The sequence below is a fragment of the Poeciliopsis prolifica genome, unplaced genomic scaffold (assembly GCF_027474105.1).
Source record: "Poeciliopsis prolifica strain line A6 unplaced genomic scaffold, Auburn_PproV2 SCAFFOLD019, whole genome shotgun sequence".
In the NCBI taxonomy this organism is placed as follows: domain Eukaryota; kingdom Metazoa; phylum Chordata; class Actinopteri; order Cyprinodontiformes; family Poeciliidae; genus Poeciliopsis; species Poeciliopsis prolifica.
The window spans coordinates 3,291,540-3,297,539 of NW_026562394.1; positions in this window are offsets into that span (position 1 = coordinate 3,291,540).

Here is a 6,000-nt window from a genome sequence, read left to right on the forward strand (position 1 = left end):
GAAACCCTTGCCAGTCTTCTGTCTCTTAGGTAGCATTTAAAATAAAGAAGGAAAACCTTTTGATCAATAATCTACCTTCTACCTGCAACAGTCTGACCACTTGGTGTCAGACAACCGGGTCTCCTCCTCTGGGACATGCACAGCACAATATGCATGTAGTTACACACAATACAGCCTATACTAGAGGAAAACTGCCAGAAACGTGACATAATAGGGCCATCAAACAGCATGTACAGCTGCTTATTTCTAACTAATTTTAACTTTATAGTGCAAATGCTTTGCTTATGAAATATATTTAGTATTTTGAAGTCATGGAAGAAGAAACGTAGAATTCCCAAGTGTGTTTTACCCTCCACAGTGCTATTTTTACCTCTTTCAATAGGGTCAAAACCATAATTATGTGGGTTGGTGGGGGGAATCCTCCGTTATTTCCCAACATGTATGGTAAGCTTAAGTTGGAGCAGCTGTCTGTGGTTGAGAGACACCTATGGATTTCTTCAATTATAATACTAAGTTCAAAGTTTACAGACACTAGGATCCTTCTGAACATGATGTTTCAATACTGAATATGCACTTGTCACGTTTTGCAGCCAGCTGAGCTACTCCTGTTTGTCTGAACAAAACAAAATTACAACATTTTATTTGAGTTGCTCATCAAAAGGTTCAACTCTTGGGTTTCCATTTACCTAAATGATGTGGTCCCAGTTTAAAGAAAGAGGGTGAATAGAACCATGTGTGTCTTTGGGAGAGGAAAAGTACCGCGGCTGTGTGGGAGTGGGGTTGTTGCAGGGTTCTGACATTTATTGTTCACACTGTAATTTGGATCAAAAAGACAAACGTGGGCAAATGAAAATATGGCATTAATCAAGAGTACATAACACAACGGTGAAGGTGCAGGATGAAACCCGGCTTGGGCTGCCATAAACTAAGTGTTTTGGGTGGTCTGTTTGTGTTGGGTCTTTTTCTCAAACCATATCAAAGCAAGTTTGTTTTGCCCGTATTATGGGAATGAATAGACAACAGCAAGGTGGTTAAAAATTACAAAGGCCAACTTTTCTTCCAAAATAACATTAAATCTGTGTTTTGTTTTTTCTCCGGGTTTCAGTCAGAAACCAACGTTTTCAGTGGTTTCCAAAGGGAATGGTGATTTTCTGAGGAAGCTTTTTCCAGCCAAGGCAATATGTTGATGTTCAAGAAATCAAGTCGTCTTTAACCTATTAGTTAACATCAGGTTTTGGCCAAGCTGTGATCAGTCATGATCCTGGTCCACCCATTCCCCAGGCGTTAGAGCGTATTGCTGATTTACCTCACTGAAAACAAGAACTCTGCTGAATGTCTTCTTATCTGCAAAATCTTGAAGGCGTGCTCACAGTGTTTACACAGCCCACATACCGATAAATTGATGCCATTAAAACCATTTTATTGTAGCTCTGGCCATATGTTTATGGTCGGTGTCCTGCTAGAAGGTAAAATCTCACTCCAGTACGAAGTTTTGCAGCCTCTTACAGGTTTTCTTTTTCCAGGATTGCCCTGAAGTTACACCCATCCACCTCTGAATCACTTCATCTTTTCAGCAAAACGTCTGATCAGGATGATGTGTACTGTTCGCGTGCTTTCACACCAGGAGTTTGAGGGACTCGAATCAAATCCACCCAGTATGAGCAGCAGGCAATAATTAACAGAAATAAATACTTGAAAAAGTCTGTCTGAGTGTTTAATCAGTATATTGTGTTTCAGTTGGTTTATTCCATTAATAATTTATCAAACATGACTGTATACATATAGGTTTAACACTGCAAAATTTACTGTGTAGGATATATTTTTATATTTTTACTGTGCCACACTCTATCAAATGACACTGTAAAAATGTAAGATTGCACTTTTTTGTGCAAATGGGTTTTCATTACAAAAATGTACTGCAACTGATGCTTCGATGTAAGCAACTGATGCTAATGTACACACAGTGATTGAATTGTGACATCACAGATTATATGATCATAATTATTTGAAAGTTCGTGCTCTCAAATTCTCAAAAGAACATTAATAAGCTTGAAGTAAAAAAGTGTTACAAGTAGGTGAAAGAAACTAAGATAATGTGAAAAAACAGAAATGTTTTATTTGCATTTTCTTCGTATAGAAAAACATATGGTTCAAATTCTAACGAACCAAATCGGAACAAGGCTAATTTATTGTCATGGTGATATTTTTAAGTGTGTCATAAAAACACAGCATGTCATTATAACATTTTCTGGTTCTGGACTTAAAACCTAATCTTTAAATGAGCAGCCGAGAGCTCTTATTATAACTAATGATTTATGAACAACAGCAATCAAGGACAGACGGCCGCAAATTAAAAACTTCTGCTGCAAAACAGCCTCAAATTCATAGAAAATGCATCAAATCCTTATTAGTGGAAAATAAGGAACTAGCCTTCAGGCTTACACATGCATCTTGTTCAGCAGGCATCAGTAATCATCTGGCAGTGAGGTTTGTGAGTTCAGTCCCATTTTCCACCACAAATGTTAAATGTTTCGAAGCAAGGGTTCGAACGCCACTCAGCTTTTTGATCTGCAGATCTGGAAGAGAGTGAACAAATGTTTATCAGCAAAAGCCGGAGGTGAACAAATTTCTAATGTATTCACGGACTAATAATTCATTTCCAGAATTTATACATCATTTTTCAAAAGGAATATTTGTATGCCATCAAAAGAAACATCATAAACATCAATACCACAGTTGATTTTTACAAATATGACCAAAAACAGAGAAATTCATGAGTACACAAATCCGTTAGAATTTTTTTTATTTCTTTACACAATTAATTTTTTGTTAATTGTAGGAGGAACCCAGAGGAACCCAACATCTGATTACAGTCTTCACCTTCCCATAGATGTAGCGCAATGCTCAGGAGGATCGCGGCAGATGTCACTGTCAGACAGAGAAAAGTGTGTGGATTTGACCTGTTAGATGATCAGTTCCCAAAACCACACACCAAAAAAACCCAACAAAAAAACAACAACTTGTAACCACCCACATGGGGTCAGTGCAATTCTGTCTCTTCAGACCATGGAAGGGTTAAAAACTTGCAAGTGGAAACAAAGGATATTCAAATAATTAGTTCCAGCCTCTCACCCAAATCAACATCAGCCCCACACTAAAACTTTTATTAAATTTCCAACTTAACAGAGTCCTTCATCCTACATTACATGTTAGATCTTTGTATTTCTGGCATTAATTAAAAATAAGAAACAAAGAAAAAGAATGTGTTTTATATTGATCACCTCTGGCTTTTTTTTTTTTTTTTTTGGAAAGGATAAAAAAAAAAAAAACTTCGAAAGTTTTCTTCTAGTTTGTAAAACATAATACAAGAGCTCTCGATTGTAAGAGCATGAAGTTCTGGAGAGGCTCATCCAACATGATGCCCAAACATTCATGGCAGCTCTGATATTCCATATAAAATGGTGATACAACATCTGGAAGCACTCGGATCACAGTCACTGTCTCCAGACCTTCAATTAAGAATCAGTTATGACACATGCATCTTAACGTATTTCGAACAAAACTAAAAATGCGTTACTCTCATTAGACAGAGTTATGCTGCAATGTAGCCTTCAAGTTCTTTTCTTTTCCGAGTCAAAGAAAATTGTTTTTCCTCTTGCTATGTGACTTGGTTCCATTGTAACACACTTTATCTTCAGTGTAAAAATATGGAATATTTTCAAGTCAAGCTGCTTTGCAACTTTATCAAGTCGTGGTTAAAGTCATTAAATCTGTTGCTCGGGTTTGGTTTGATTCTAAGTCAAAGGACTGAAAATGAATGAATGTGATTTGGAACATCGAAAGGGTAGGAGTGGGGAACAAGAAGATCATGAGTACATTTAATTTATTTTGTTGCTTGGAAATGATGGGTAGCGTATGCAGTATTCAAGGAAGTTTTATTGTACTTTGACACAATATTAAGGAATAGCTAACAGAGTACATATGAGTGAAATCTTTGATTAGGATAAAGATTAAGTGACAATATGATTGAGTCATAATTTTTGTACTGCATGCAACGTGTTGTTTCCAGTCTTTATTTTTCTTCCATTTTTGATCCCATTTCAGAAACAAAATTCAGCTTCTTAAAATGTTTGCATAAAATACGCAAACCAAACATCAGAACTGATAAATTACTTTCAGATGCCGAAAGTTTTTGGTGAGTCAGCCTGAGTTGTTGTTCTTGTGTCTGATTTATCAACTTTATAACACATCATCATGGTGCAGCTGTGAAATTGGTCATGACCATTTACTGGGATTATGACAATGAATAACGACTTTGTTTTTCCAAAGAAGAGTCACACTGAAGTAGGGAGAACCAGCGACAACATCATCTCTCAGAGGCTGGATATGACTCTCAACTATAAGCCAAATTAAAGTTGAGATTATAATCAATTTCTCTGGTGTTAAAAGCTTGTCAGAGAAAGCTACCATGGAAACAAATCACGTTCTGGTTCTTTGCCATGAACAAAAGCTCGAAGGCCTACATAAATTCAAATTTTGAGGAAAACGTTGTTGATTATGTATGTTAGTTAGTTTTTGTTTACTTGCTTTTTAATTTTCAGTAAATATTTGTGCTTTGAGGAGAAATGTAAATTCTCAGTTTCAGTCTGTTTAATGTATGTGACTTTGGTGATAGGACTCATCAAAATGTGATGTTTCTACTATGACTTTGTAATTTTGTGTTTATATTATGTAGAGCACCTTGCTGTTGAAATGCGCTACACAAATAAACTTATCGATTAATTGATACGATTCTTTCACTACAGACTGTGAGCAAAACAACAGATCTCCAAAGATAAAACTTCTCAGATGGAATAGCTTGTCAACTAATAAGCAATTTCCCCTTAGGGATCAATAAAGCATATTCTATTTAATTAAAATAAGGTATATCGTTAGACAAAACTGCAGAAGCCAATGAAGGTAAATGCCTCCATCAATGCCACTGTAATCTTCATCAGTCCACAGCATCATGAATCCTCTACCACACATAATTGGGAGCAAAATGTGCATTTTTTTGTCCTTTCTCTCTCTTTTCACAATTTTAGGATGACTCTAGTCCAAAGATAATTGAAATCTACTTATATTTTGTATGTGCCATAATTTTCTGAAAAGATTTTAATCTTTGTTGACTTCCACAAATCCTCTGTGCAATTATGGGTAATTAAAGAAACACAAAAGTGCTGATGGAAGATGATGAGGAGATAAATATTTGGAACAAACTTCCAGAAAACTGTAAAACAGTGGAAACCCTGACTTTCTTTAAATCTCAACTAAAAACACACCTGTTTAGAATTGTATTTGAAATGTAATATGTAACAATATATCGTTTATTCCATGATGCATGACTTTGTGTTTTTGTGTTTATGATGTAAAGCACTTTGAAATGCCTTGCTGCTGAAATGTGCTATACAAATAAAATTTGATTTGATTTTTGATTTCAGAACAAGTAATAAAACCAGAAGATAAAGTTTAAATACATGTGAAACTGGTTTCGGCAACAGAGATAACACTCTGCCTCATTGTTTATGAAAGACGCAGAAATCTGATTAAAAATATGCACAAACACTGAAAGTCGAGTGGGAATAGAGAGAAAAATTTATTATGACCTAAACCCCCTTCAGACGTACAGAAGACCATAACGGTCCCATTCCACTATTATTTCATGGTAATGACAACATTGAGCTATGTTCATTTGTCAGTCACTCCCACATTTAGATGAAGCTGTGTGGAGGAACGCCAACTGAACATGGGCCTGAGCTTAAATTATGAGCCCATTGCTCAAAGGGCTGTTATGAATAGAGGCCAGCCTGCCAAATGTAACGCCAAACAGAGCACAAAAGAATGAGACTACGTATTCCAGGTTTTAAAGCAGCTGCACACCAAGCATCATTTGTGTGACCTGGAGAGCTTTTTGTGGTTTTCCACAGAAATTAGATGGCAAGAATCAATATGCATGGTGAT